Source organism: Stenella coeruleoalba (assembly GCF_951394435.1).
Source record: "Stenella coeruleoalba genome assembly, chromosome: 10".
Taxonomy (NCBI): domain Eukaryota; kingdom Metazoa; phylum Chordata; class Mammalia; order Artiodactyla; family Delphinidae; genus Stenella; species Stenella coeruleoalba.
Genome location: NC_137156.1, coordinates 14919200 through 14931689, shown reverse-complemented (window position 1 = coordinate 14931689; position 12490 = coordinate 14919200). Strand labels below are relative to the sequence as shown.

The 12490-nt window shown below is 40.4% G+C and overlaps 1 protein-coding gene and 1 long non-coding RNA gene across 13 annotated transcripts in view; one reads left to right on the top strand and one right to left on the bottom strand.

The window, feature by feature from the left end:
• The window catches only part of RNF144B (ring finger protein 144B), an 850456-nt gene that overhangs the window by 14191 nt on the left and 823775 nt on the right, over nucleotides 1-12490 (bottom strand). The window lies entirely within an intron of this gene.
• Nucleotides 1-12490, top strand: part of LOC307192557 — a 98815-nt gene that overhangs the window by 74739 nt on the left and 11586 nt on the right. Inside the window, exon 3 of the long non-coding RNA XR_013830118.1 lies at nucleotides 11673-11782. This is a non-coding gene — a long non-coding RNA (uncharacterized lncRNA). The remainder of the gene's footprint in view (nucleotides 1-11672; nucleotides 11783-12490) is intronic.

Below are 12490 nucleotides of genomic sequence, written 5' to 3'. Positions count from 1 at the left end.
TCATGATATATAACTTCTTAACTCTTTCTGGTAACAGAGTTTATTTTACACTGTGATATCTACCTATTTAAATAGTCATGTCTTATTTATGTCATCTGACAAACCATATCATGATACTTGAAATGTGTTTCTGGATTCTTTAAGGACAGAGCACAAGGGCTCTCTACATTAATGTAAACGGGGACATTTTGGTCGTGGGAAAATCACCATCAGAAAAATAGAAGAGAGCAGAAACTCATAGGAGGGAAGGGGGAGCCCAACACCATGGTGGACACTGAATCCAAGAAGATGAGGACAATAGGGGACATTTTCTAGAGGCAAGAGGGTGGGATTGGCAAAGTTAAAAAAGGACAAGTAGCTTTCATAATTGTTCTGCACTATAACAGCCCTGTGTAGCCCCAGGCCTTCAGCGATATCTGCTGTACACTTACCTTTAGGCCAGTGGTACTCTGGGAATTGAAGCCATCCTGGCTTTTCCAGTGATAAGATAGAATGTTGAAAGAAAGAGTACATTCAAGATATTGAGTGTGGAGACTGAGAACAGAAGCAGGATATAAAGCCAAGTAATTAGGAGAAATATTGTTCCCTAAAGAATCCTTAACAATAGTGGATAAGATGCTGGGTTTCCCATTTTACATAGGATAGGGGCGTAAGCCAATATATTCATTACATTTAAAAATATTTAAAAGCCTTGAGAGGATCTGAAAATGTATAGGTTACATTGTTATCTCAAAATTCTTAGTAAAATTCTATTTAGGAGAAATATAAAAATGTGTCAAGGCAGGGGGAAATTTATTGTAACTAAAGTAAAACCTCAGAGTTCTGATCATATTAATCTAAGTACTAAGTAAGGTGGGTCAGAGGGCACTGAATCCAGGAACTCTTAGGAAAAGAAGGTTGAAGTTAGCATTGAAATGAAAGGTGAGGCTTCTGAGATCAATTTGTTCATATAAACGTCATTATGTGTTCATTCTAACCCGAAGATGTGAAAGAATCCTACCTTTCTGCCGTTATACTTCTGCCAAAACTTAAAGCACTTGTGGGTATGAAATAGTTGTTTGTGATTAAATTATGTTTATATGATCAAACTGCAATGGTTTGACCTTTGTGAGGCCAGCCCACCTAGGATGATTAGCTGTGTGACAGGACAAGTTACTAACCAATCTGAAGCTTAGACTCCTCATATGCAAAATACTATAAACAGGCAACTCAGCAACTGCTGATAGGATCAAATGTAACAAGTATCTAATCCAGGTCCTGGTTGAACAGTGATACCTTTTAATCCCCTTCCTCTTTTCTCTGGGAGTCCTCACCAAAAGTTCCCAAGGAAGAGGGGTCGTTTAGAGTCTACAGTCCAGGCAGAAAGCGTTGACTGGGCCATTTACCATGACTCACAGGGTATTAAGCGCCACAGTTGGGATCAGGGTATGAGGGCTAGGGGAGATATGGGAGATACGAAAATAGTAATAGGGAAGAGTCCGAATGTCCTAGAATATGGCTTGACTTTAAGGGTTTGAAGTCCAGGAAAGCCCCAGAGACTTTCTGGACAAATAATCAAAGTCTGTGGATCTAACGGCCAGAAATCTGAGCAAGATGGGCTCTTGGGGAGTATTTTTTTTTTAGGACACAGAGATTGAATGCTTAGTAAAGTAAAAAAATTGAAAACTTTATGCTTTGGCCAGTCTATTGGGAAGTTCCAATGCCTGAGAAGTTCATCTCATTAGAGCCATTTCAAAAAGCAGCTCCCAGTTGATTAATCAATGGAAGCAATGCACTTGAATATTTTTTGAGTCATTATCAGGGCCAAATTTTATTACTTTTCATGACTACCTTAGGTAATCATTAGTAATCCAATACTTCTCATTCAGTCTTCAGAATTACTTTCCAGAATCAACTGCATCTGCCTCATGCCACAACCTAGGCCAAAACTGGAATATTATGGCTCCATGCAAACAGCACTGTACCAAGAGTAGGACAACTCTCGTCTTTCCTTTCACTTTCCTTCCAAACTTTCTCACCTTCTACCTGCCTTGTTCTAAAAGCTTCTGGGACTTATCACTGAGACTTATATGTCTTTGGCAAGCCTCAGTTTCTTGGCCAATGCTACGTGATTTCTGGAGGACCAGATGGCAACAATATGCTGGCAAGTGCCTTGGAAAGTAAACGTGTTATGCAAAGAGAAGCCACTTAATATGGGAGAGTTTTGAGGGCAAGGGGTAGATGAGTGTTTCTCCCAGAGGTAGAGGAAAGGCTTGTGTTCCTTATTCGGCATCTTCTGCTTTAGTTTCTGATTCTCCTTTCTGCTCTTGTCTTTACACATAAATTTGTTCATGATTAGCCTCAGATTAGCCAGGTGCCTCTGCTAGGGATATACAATAATTTTTTTTGTTTATTTTTTGTTTGTTTTGTTGTTTCATCCCTACTTCAGTACATCATTAGGAAGGAATGGTGACTGATTGAAAACATTACTTCTCTACGTAATGGTCAGCACACTGCTATCAGGCACCATCTTACTTTTGATGCTCTAACTAAGGGTAACTAAGGGTGACTAGAAAGGGTGACACACAGGGATGGTTTTCAAAAATGCCAAACCTGGATGCAGGAAAGTATTTGACCACTTTAGCAAAAGGACTTTAGAAACCAAGGCCAACTCTTCAAGAATTTACTATCAGAATATCAACTGAAAAGTGTCCTGGATAGCATCAGAGTACCAAGATTTTCAACAAACGTTGTCCTCCAAGAGGGTGGGATAACATTATGATGTGCTCATAAAAAGTAAATGCATTAAGTTAAATTTATAGGCAGTACCTAAAATAACCACTTCTGCTGTTTAAGCCCATATATCTTGGAAAGATGTACCATGGCTCATTTACAGAGCTGTATGACCCATATGGACACGAATGCCTGGTATATAATAGGTCCTCAACAATTTTTGATACATTAGTAAATGTTTGTATAACTTGGGTGAGTAATTTCTCATTTCCCGGACTTAATTTAAAAGGGTATTATAGGGGCTTCCCTGGTGGCACGGTGGTTGAGAGTCCACCTGCCGATGCAGGGGACACAGGTTCGTGCCCCGGTCCAGGAAGATCCCACATGCCACAGAGCGGCTAGGCCTGTGAGCCATGGCTGCTGAGCCTGCGCGTCCGGAGCCTGTGCTCCACAACGGGAGAGGCCACAACAGTGAGAGGCCCGCGTACAGCAAAAAAAAAAAAAAAAAAAAAGGGTATTATACTTACGAACTGAGAAAACCCTTATATGCTTTTACAGTTATCTACCTATCCAACAATGGCAAAAGCACTGCACGTGCAGTCAGAGAGAAACCTAAGTCTGCCACTAACAAATGATGAAACTTCAATTTCTTTATCACTAAATTAAAACAGTTAGCTTGACCATTCTGTTCTGCTGTATACCATACAACTGTATACAAATACATACAAACAAATAGATCCTGGTTGATAAAGGAAAATCGTGGAGTCTGCCAGTGGCACAGGCCAGGTGTGGGTGCCATGTTTAAAGGTGTGATTCAAGTTCATGACCATCTCTTTAATGCAGAAGAAACTTGGAGCTAATTATATTTTTAAAAAGTGTTACCAGGCTTTCTTGTTTAAATACTGATAGGGGCCTTGTATTCAACCTTTGAACATTCCCAGTAAATCCTCTATGTTCTGTTACTGGGTCCTCAAGGCAAACCTTGTACCTCCCCCACTGCTCCTAGGTCTCCCAAATTACAGAGAAGTGGGGTGGTTTTGTAGAGATAAGGACTTGAGTCCCCCAAAGAGAAGCAATGGCTGCTCTGGTGAAGATGATCCAATTAAGGAAAAAGAAATCAGAAGAGAAGCAGCTGCAGCTGGAAGCATGCTTATGGGATTGGAGAGCGTTTAAATCTGTGGTTCAGGAGGACCTTCAAAATGGCCTAGGAGTAAGATGTGGAGATCACCTTCCTCCCCACAAATACATCAGAAATACATCTACATGTGGAACAACTCCTACAGAACACCTACTGGATGCTGGCAGAATACCTCAGACTTCCAAAAAGGCAAGAAAACCCCCAGGTACCTGGGTAGGACAAAAGAAAGAAGGAAAAACACAGACAAAAGAATGGGACCTGCACCTCTGGGAGGGAGCTGTGAAGGAGGAAAAGTTTCTACAAACTAGGAAGCCCCTTCACTGGTGGAGACTGGGGGTGGGTGGGGGGAAGCTTTGGAGCCACAGAGGAGAGTGCAGCAGCAGGGGTGCTGAGGGCAAAGTGGAGAGATTCCTGCACAGAGGATGGGTGCTGACCAGCACTCACCAGCCCGAGAGGCTTGTCTGCTCTCCCCGCCAGGGGCTGGGAGCTGAGGCTCGGGTTTTGGAGGTCAGATCCCGGGGAGAAGACTGGGGTTGGCTGCGTGAACACAGCCTGAAGGGGGCTAGTGCGCCACAGCTAGCCGTGAGGGAGTCTGGGAAAAAGTCTGGACCTGCCTAAGAGGCAAGAGACCATTGTTTTGGGGTGCGTGAGGAGAGGGGATTCAGCGCGCCACCTAAACGAGCTCCAGAGATGGGCGCGAGCCGTGGCTATCAGCGTGGACCCCAGAGACGGGCATGAGATGCTAAGGCTGCTGCTGCCGCCACCAAGAAGCCTGTGTGCAAGTATAGGTAACTATCCACACTGCCCACCTGGGAGCCTGTGCCGCCCGCCACTGCCAGGGTCCCGTGATCCAGGGACAACTTCCCCAAGAGAACACACAGTGCGCCTCAGGCTGTTGCAACGTGATGCTGGCCTCTGCTGCCACAGACTCGCCCTGCATTCCGTATCCCTCCCTCCCTGCCCACCCCTCCCCCCCGGCCTGAGTAAGAGACCCCCTAATAAGCTGCTACTTTAACCCTGTGCTGTCTGAGCGAAGAACAGATGCCCTCAGGTGACCTACACGCAGAGGCGGGGCCAAATCCAAAGCTGAACCCTGGGAGCTGTGTGAACAAAGAAGAGAAAGGGAAATCTCTCCCAGAAGCCTCAGGAGCAGCGGATTAAATCTCCACAATCAACTTGATGTACCCTGCATCTGTGGAATACCTGAATAGACAACGAATCATCCCAAATAGAGGGGGTGGAATTTGGGAGCAACTGTAGACTTGGGGTTTGCTCTCTGCATTTAATTTGTTTCTGGTTTTATGTTTATCTTACTTTAGTGTTTGGAACTTATTATCATTGGTAGATTTGTTTATTGATTTGGTTGCTTTCTTCCTTTATATATATATATATTTCTCCTGTTTCTCTTTTTCTGAGTGTGTATGTGCATTCTTCTTTGTGTGATTTTGTCTGTATAGCTTTGCTTTTATCATTTATCCTAGGGTTCTGTCTGTCCGTTTTTTTGTTTTGTTTTTATAGTTTTTAGGGCTTGTTACATTAATGGATTTGTTTATTGGTTTGGTTGCTCTCTTCTTTATTTTTTTAAACTTTTATATTTAATAATTGTTTTAATAACTTTATGTATTTTATATATTTTCCTTTTTTTCCTTCTCCCTTTTCCTCTGAGCCGTGTGGCTGACAGGGTCTTAGTGGACTGGCTGGGTGTCAGGCCTGAGCCTCTTAAGTGGGAGAGCCAAATTCACGACACTGGTCCACCAGAGACCTCCCGGCACAATATATTACCAAACAGTGAAAGCTCTCCCAGAGATCTCCATCTCAATGCTAAGACCCAGCTCCACTCAAGGACCAGCAAGCTACACTGCTGGACACCCCATGCCAAACAACTAGCAAGACAGGAACACAACCCCACCCATTAGCAGAGAGGCTGCCTAAAATAATAAGTTCACAGACACCCCAAAACACACCACCAGGCATGATTCTGCCCACCAGAAAGACAAGACCCAGCCTCATCCACCAGAACACAGGCACCAGTCCCCTCAACCAGGAAGCCCACACAACCCACTGAACCAACCTTACCCACTGGGGGCAGACACCAAAAAAAACCGGGAACTACAAATCTGCAGCCTGCAAAAAGGAGACCCCAAACACAGCAAGTTAAACAAAATGAGAAGACAGAGAAATACACAGATGAAGGAGGAAAGAAAAAACCCAGCCAGATCAAACAACTGAAGAGGAAATGGGCAGTCTACCTGAAAAAGAATTCCAGTAATGATAGTAAAGAGGATCCCAAATCTTGGAAATAGAATGGAGAAAATACAAGAAACCTTTAACAAGGACTTAGAAGAACTAAAGAGCAAACAAACAATGATGAACAACCCAATGAATCAAATTAAAAATTCTCTAGAAGGAATCAATAACAGAGTAATGAGGCAGAAGAATGGATAAGTGACCTGGAAGATAAAACAGGAGAAATAACTACCACAGAGCAGAATAAAGAAAAACAATGAAAAGAATTGAGGACAGTATCAGAGACCTCTGGGACAACATTAAATGCACCAACATTTGAATTATAGGGGTCCCAGATGAAGAAGGGAAAAAGAAGGGGACTGAGAAAATATTTGAAGAGATGATAGTTGAAAATTTCCCTAATATAGGAAAGGAAATAGTGAATCAAGTCCAGGAAGCACAGAGAATCCCATACAGCATAACTCCAAGGAGAAAATGCCAAGACACATATTAATCAATCACAAATTAAAAACAAAGAAAAAATATTAAAAGCAACAAGGGAAAAGCAACAAATAACATATAAGGGAATCCCCATAAGGTTAACAACTGATTTCTCAACAGAAACTCTGCAAGCCAGAAGAGAGTGTTAGGACATATTTAAAGGAATGAAAGAGAAAAAACTACAACAAAGATAACTCTACCCAGCAAGGATCTCATTCCGATTCAACAGAGAAATTAAGCAAAATTAATTTCTGCTTTACAGACAAGCAAAAGCTAAGAGAATTCAGCACCACCAAACCAGCTTTACAACAAATGCTAAAGAAACTTCTCTAGGCAGGAAACACAAGAGAAGGAAAAGACCTACAATAATGAACCCAAAACAATTAAGAAAATAGTAGTAACATACATATCGATAATTACCTTAAATGTAAATGGATTAATGCTCCAACCCAAAGACACAGACTGGCTGAATGGATACAAAAACAAGAGCCATATATATGCTGTCTACAAGAGAACCACTTCAGACCCAGGGACACAGACGGCAAGTGAGGGGATGGAAAAAGGTATTCCATGCAAATGGAAATCAAAAGAAAACTGGAGTAGCAATTCTTATATCAGACAAAACAGACTTTAAAATAAGGACTATTGCAGGAGACAAAGAAGGACACTACATAATGACCAAGGGAACAATCCAAGAAGATATAACAATTGTATTGTAAATATTTATGCACCCCACATAGGAGCATCTCAATATATAACGCAAATTATAACAGCCATAAAAGGGGAAATCGACAGTAGCACAATCATAGTAGGGGACTTTTAACACCCTACTTTCACCTATGGACAGATCATCCAAAATGAAAATAAACAACGAAACACGAGCTTTAAATGGTACATTAAATAAGGTGGACTTAATTGATATTTATAGGACATTCCATCCAAAACCAACAGAATACACTTTCTTCTCAAGTGCTCATGGAACATTCTCCAGGATAGATCATATCTTGGGTCACAAATCAAGCCTTGGTAAATTTAAGAAAACTGAAATCATATCAAGTATGTTTTCCAACAACAACACTATGAGACTAGATAACAATTACAGGAAAACGTCTGTAAAAAATACAAACACATGGAGGCCAAACAATACACTACTTAATAACCAAGAGATCACTGAAGAAATCAAAGAGGAAATCAAAAAATACCTAGAAACAAATGACAATGGAAACACGACAACCCAAAACCTATGGGATGCAGCAAAAGCAGTTTTAAGAGGGAAGTTTATAGCAGTACAAGGACCTGCTTGTACTGCTTGTACAAGGAAGCTTGTACTGCTTCCTACCTTAAGAAACAAGAAACATCTCAAATAAACAACCTAACCTTACACCTAAAGCAATTAGAGAAAGAAGAACAAGGAAACCCCAAAGTTAGCAGAAGGAAAGAAATCATAAAGATCAGATCAGAAATAAATAAAAAAGAAATGAAGGAAATAATAGCAAAGATCAATAAAACTAAAAGCTGGTTCTTTGAGAAGATAAACAGAATTGATAAACTATTAGCCAGACTCATGAAAAAAAAAGGGAGAAGACTCAAATCAACAGAATTAGAAATGAAAAAGAAGTAACAACTGACACTGAAGAAATACCAAGGATCATGAGAGATTACTACAAGCAACCATATGCCAGTAAAATGGACAACCTGGAAGAAATGGACAAATTCTTACAAAATCACAACCTTCCGAGACTGAACCAGGAAGAAATAGAAAATATAAACAGACCAATCACAAGCACTCAAATTGAAACTGTGATGAAAAATCTTCCAACAAACAAAAGCCCAGGACCAGAGGCTTCACAGGCAAAGTCTATCCAACATTTAGAGAAGAGCTAACACCTATCCTTCTCAACTTTTCCCAAATATAGCAGAGGGAGGAACACTCCCAAACTCATTCTATGAGACCACTATCTCCTTGATACCAAAACCAGACAAAGATTTCACAGAAAGAGAAAACTACAGGCCAATATCACTGATGAACATAGATGCAAAACTCCTCAACAAAATACTAGCAAACAGAATCCTACAGCACATTAAAAGGATCATACACCATGATAAAATGGGGTTTATCCCAGGAATGCAAGGATTCCTCAAAATATGCAAATCAATCAATGTGATAAACCATATTAATAAATTGAAGGAGAAAAACCATATGATCATCTCAATAGATGCAGAAAAAGCTTTTGACAAAATTCAACTACGATTTATGATAAAAACCCTTCAGAAAGTAGGGAACTTACCTCAACATAATAAAGGCCATATATGACAAACCCACAGCCAACAAAGTTCTCAATGGAGAAAAACTGAAACCATTTCCTCTAAGACCAGGAACAAGATGAGGTTGCCCACTCTCACCACTGTTATTCAACATTGTTTTAGAAGTTTTAGTCACAGCAATTAGAGAAGAAAAAGAAATAAAAGGAATCCAAATCAGAAAAGAAGTAAATCTGTCACTGTTTGCAGATGACATGAAACTATACATAGAGAATCCTAAAGATGCTACCAGAAAACTACTAGAGCTAGTCAAGAATCTGGTCAAGCAGCAGGATACAAAGTTAATGCACAGAAATCTTTTGCATTCCCATACACTAATGATGAAAAATTCGAAAGAGAAATTAAGGAAACACTCCCATTTACCAGTGCAACAAAAAGAAAATACCTAGGAATAAACTTACCTAAGGAGACAAAAGACCTGTATGCAGAAAACTATAAGACACTGATGAAGGAAATTAAAGATGAAACAAACAGATGGAGAGATATACCATGTTCTTGGATTGGAAGAATCAACATTGTGAAAATGACTATACTACCCAAAGCAATCTACAGATTCAGCGCAATCCCTATCAAACTACCAATGGCATTTTTTACAGAACTAGGACAAAAAATTTCACAATTTCTCTGGAAACACAAAGGACCCCGAATAGCCAAAGCAATCTTGAGAAAGAAAAATGGAACTGGAGGAATCAGGCTCCCTGACTTCAGACTATACTACAAAGGTACAGTACTGGCACAATAACAGAAATATAGATCAACGGAACAGGATAGAAAGCCCAGAGATAAACCCACACACATATGGTCACCTTATCTTTGATAAAGGAGGCAAAAGTTTACACCTCTTCAAGAAGTGATACTGGGAAAACTAGACAGCTACATGTAAAAGAATGAAATCAGAACACTCCCTAACACCATACACAAAAATAAAGTCAAAATGGATTAAAGACCTAAATGTAAGGCCAGACAGTATAAAACTCTTAGAGCAAAACATAGCCAGAACACTCTAGGACATAAATCACAGCAAGATCCTTTTTGACTGAACTCCTAGAGAAATGGATATAAAAACGAAAATAAACAAATGGAACCTAAAGAAACTTAAAAGCTTTTGCACAGCAAAGGAAGCCTAAACAAGATGAACAGCCAACCCTCAGAATGGGAGAAAATATTTGCAAATGAAGCAACTGACAAAGGATTAGTCTCCAAAATTTAGAAAGAGCTTATGCAGCTCAATACCAAAAAAACAAACTACCCAATCCAAAAATGGGCAGCAGACCTAAACAGAAATTTCTCCAAAGAAGGTATACAGATTGCCATCAAACACATGAAAGGATGCTCAACATCACTAATCATTAGAGAAATGGAAATCAAAACTACAGTGAGATATCACCTCACACCAGTCAGAATAGCCATCATCAAAAAATCTACAAACAATAAATGCTGGAGAGCATATGGAGAAAAGGGAACCCTCTTGCACTGTTGTTGGGAATGTAAATTGATAAAGCCACTATGGAGAATAGGATGGAGGTTCCTTGAAAAACTAAAAATAGAGCTATCATATGACCCAGCAATCCCACTACTAGGCATATACCCTGAGAAAACCATAATTCAAAAAGAGTCATGTACCACAATGTTCACTGCAGCTCTATTTACAATAGCCAGGACATGGAAGCAACCTAAGTGTCCATAGACAGATGAATGGATAAAGAAGATGTGACACACATATAGAATGGAATATTACTCAGCCATAAAAAGAAACGAAATTGAGTTATTTGTAGTGAGGTGGATGGACCTAGAGACTGTCATACAGAGTGAAGTCAGAAAGAGAAAAACAAATACTGTATGCTAACACATATATATGGAATCTAAAAAAAAAAAAAGGTTCTGAAGAACCTAGGGGCAGGACAGGAATAAAGACACAGACGTAGAGAATGGACTTGAGGACACGGGGACAGGGAAGGGTATGCTGGGACAAAGAGAGTGGCATGGACATATATACACTACCAAATGTAAAATAGATAACTAGTGGGAAGCAGCCACATAGCACAGGGAGATCAGCTTGGTGCTTTGTGACCACCTAGAAGGGTGGGATAAGGAGGGTGGGAGGGAGACGCAAGAGGGAGGAAGTATGGGGATATGTGTATACGTATAGCTGATTCCGTTTGTTATACAGCAGAAACTAACACAACATTGTAAAGCTACTCCAATAAAGATGTTAATAAATAAATAATTGGGGGAAAAAAATCTGTGGTTCAAACTCTAAGAAATCATGTAATCCTTTCTCACCTTCCTGTCCTTCCTCCCCAACCTAACCCTATCACAAAAAACTTGGAAAGATCTCGTTGGGCAAATTGGCATGGGAACTTTGGGATGCAGTGGGCAGAATGTACTGCAATCTGAAATCAGCATGGCCACAGAAGTGGAGCTGTGGGATTGCGTGGGAATAGGATGTCCCAGAAGTGTGCTAAATGCCTGTGTGTCAGATCCTGTGTGAGAGATTCTTACATACCTTGTCACTTTACTCTTGAAAAATTATTTTCCTAAGTATTAAATATTTTCAAACATACAGAAAATAATATAACATCACTGTACTCACCACCCAAATTCAACACAGGTTAACATTAATACAGGTAAGTATTAATGCTAATGTTTTGTGACTTTGACAAAGACCTTTCTTTTTTAATGTAGAAATAAAATCTTACACACTCAGTTGAAATACTACCTCTTCACACATCCACTTATGTTTCCTCTCCCCTTTCTCACGATTCACCTGAAGAACAGAGGTGCTGTCCATCTGTCAGAAGCACAGCATCTGACGGGGGAGTCAAAGCTGACCAAATGGGGGCCAGCAGGAGAGGTGCCATGATCATGCCAAGGTAACTACAGGTGAGAGATATCCAGGGTTGGGGAGTTTCTGAAGAATCCATAAATATGCCCTGTGAAAGAAAGGGCAGTAATGGAGCATGTGCCAGATCCAGTTGGCACCGATGTCCAGATTGTAGTTATATCAGGAAAGCAACACCATTTCTGCCCTTACCTTACTCTCTCCCTATCTCCAAGAGTGCACAGGTCTTCTAAATTAAATCTGTATCACTGATTCAGTCATGGTCCAACAGGAAACAGATGGCGCTCTCAAAACAGTATAATTTGAGGAGGGTTTATTTACAACAGGACTGTTTACAAAGATATGGGTATAAGGGAAACCACAAGAGACAGCAAAGTAACCCAGGACTAATAGCAGCTGGGTAGTTAACCTCCAGTTCTATAGAAATAAGGGGAGGGAACACTTACTGGGACCCAGAAGGAGAGAGAGTTAAGTAGAGTCTCCTCCTGTGAGAGGAGTAGTAAACTTGTGGGATATAGCCAGCCTACCTCTTGGGCTGAATGCCAGAAGAATACTCTCTTAGCATCAATTTCCTAACTCAGTCTGGTCCCCTGCTGTAGCTCCGTTATGAAGCCAGAGGGCATTGGAACCCATTTACATAAATTTATACAGGTCAGCCATAAATTTACATGCCAATAATATTTTAGCTGCATTACAAAGTTTGGCTATGTGATATTTCATTGTTTAGTTCTAAATACTTTGCATGTTCA